Here is a 2625-nt window from a genome sequence, read left to right as displayed (position 1 = left end):
ACAAAAAAGAAGAAGAAGAAGAAGAAAAGAAGGGTAAAATATTGAATAATTTACAATCACATGGGGTAATGATTCTGTTACTCTCGTAAACACTCAGCCTATTAAGGCCTACCACCTGACAGTAAATCAAGAAGAAATATCATAATCCCCTCATTAGCCCATCCACTCAGATCACCCCACTTGTAAAGGGATTCTCGTAAAAACCATGTATAGAAAGAACGTCATAATTAGATTATTAAGATATTATTCTTTTAGTAGCCATCCAATATACCGCTCATAGCACAAAATTCTTACTACTACTTCCCTCTATTGGCATATATATATATATATATATATATATATATAAAAGGAAATAAGCTTCTCTCTCTCTCAATTGACTTGCTCTTAATACTAGTAAATAATGAGATAGTTTCGTAGAGTAAAATGGTGGAAAGCCACAAAGCTATCACTGCTCGGACCATTATGGTCCACAGAGAAATGCTTCCACATTTTTTTTTTTTTTTAGGAAAATGCTCATGCTCCCACTTAAATAATGGTTTAGGTTTACGTTGAGGTAAAGTTTCTTATGATCGGTTCACTTATGAAAGTTTTCAATTACTACTTTTAGGTAAGGTTTTTTACGATAGATTGATCGACCTGTATAAGAAAGTTTCCAATTACCAGAAGTATCACATGAAGGATGGCTCGTGAAATGCAAACATTTAATAGAAAGGATGTGACCTAGATTAGACACATATCTTGCCAAAAAAAAAAAATTTATCCACATGTCAATTTTACTATAAAATTCAATTATTTAATCCCTTTATATTAATATCTTTATGTTGTATTTTTAATCATCCATTTGTTTTCTAAACTGTAATAAAATTTTAAAACTTCATACTATCACATGGTTAATATAATTGAGTTTAACTTTGAGTAGTAACTAGGGTGATATAGGACTTAATTGTAACCAAAATTTTAGAAAGTAACTGATATGTCACGTGGTGATGTTGAGGTTAAATGTCATTTTATGAGAAATGCAATCATACGGAAGCTTATTTCATCTCCATTCGTGAACTCTAGCAATTAATTAACTTGATTAGTGATATTTTTATAAAAGTTGTTTTGGCCTACTTTGTTGATAGATGGTAGTTTCAAGCTGGGTATGAGAGATATGTATATTCTAACTTAAGGGTGAGTGTTAAAATTATGACTCAACAGAGGTCCATGGGTCGATCCCGAGAAATCATGTGTTGTCAATTAATAGTTAGTGTTATATTAAAGTACAAATTTACTTTTACTGTATTGTCGAGTCTTATTTGTAATATTTTCTACCAGGAAAAAAAAAAAAAGTCCCTTTTGTAATCTGTTTTTATCATGTTAAATAAAATCTACCAGGCTGGGGCAATAGAATTAACATATCAATCGCATAGTTCTTTCATATTCTCAATCTCCATTTCTCTTCTCTATTCTCTATTTTCTCTGGTGCTTTTCCTTTTGATTCATTTCATCTTCCATTCCTCTTACACCTCTTAAATAAGCAGTAAACAAGTTGTAATAGATACAAAGTCCTACAACCACTTCTTTCATTCACATTAGTCATGTTCACATTAGAAGTTACAGAACTATATGATATACTCAAAACAGCTATACTCCACCTTGGATGAATACTAAATACATAAAATAAGTACAAGTACATAAAATAATAACTATCCATACATATAATAGAAACTATGAACGAACCAAGCATATTGAGAATGATTGTCATTTTCCTCTTGTTTTTTTAGTTTGTTGCACAATAATTATTTTGCAATAGAATAGCTTATTTATCTTTTTGTTTTAACTTCCTTCTTTCACTCTACTTTCAAACAAGGCTAAAGAAATATTTTGAAGGAAATTTTTTTCCTTCCCAATAGGAGAAGTGAAACCCACAAATCTAGGGGCTAAATTTTCATTCTAACATTTGGACCCTTTGGAGTTTCTTTTTGGGCATTGCGGTAGCTCTCCATTAGAGTGGTCTTGTTTCTCTCTCAGCAATGTTATATTACTGATCTTTTGCAAAATTCCAATATGGCAAATTGTTAGATGGTAAATGCTCCAATTGCAGCAATTACAAAATTGCCTAAGACAGAGGGGCTGTCTCGTTCTATAATCCTACCCAATATCGGTCAATGGTTGGTGCTCTTTAGTATATTACCCTCACTAGAATGGATGTTGCCTTATCTGTAAACCATGCATGTCAGTAGAATGAAAGTTTTCATGCACGGATTATCTAACGGGCTATATGAAAGGATGATTCCATAAATCCCACCATCGATTATTAGGCATGGTTTAGATTAATCACATGTCATTGACAATAATTTCTCAAGAGAAAAAAAAAAATGTATAGCAAAATTCAACTATTTTATCTCCATGTATCTACATCTTTTTGTTGTATCTTTAGACTTTAATCATCCATTTCTTTCTTCTTCTTCTTCTTCTTTTCAAAATGTAATAAATCTTCAAACTTAACCTTATACTTCCACATGGCTAATATGATCAGAGTTTAATTTTTGACTAGTGACCAGGGTACTATAGGACCTACATGTAACCAAATTTTGGCTAGCAACTAACCAGTCACATGGCAGATATTGGGTTGGACCACCA

This window comes from Macadamia integrifolia, chromosome 9 (assembly GCF_013358625.1).
Source record: "Macadamia integrifolia cultivar HAES 741 chromosome 9, SCU_Mint_v3, whole genome shotgun sequence".
Lineage (NCBI taxonomy): Eukaryota > Viridiplantae > Streptophyta > Magnoliopsida > Proteales > Proteaceae > Macadamia > Macadamia integrifolia.
The sequence above is the reverse complement of the archived record's forward strand: the minus strand, read 5'-3'. Positions refer to the sequence as shown.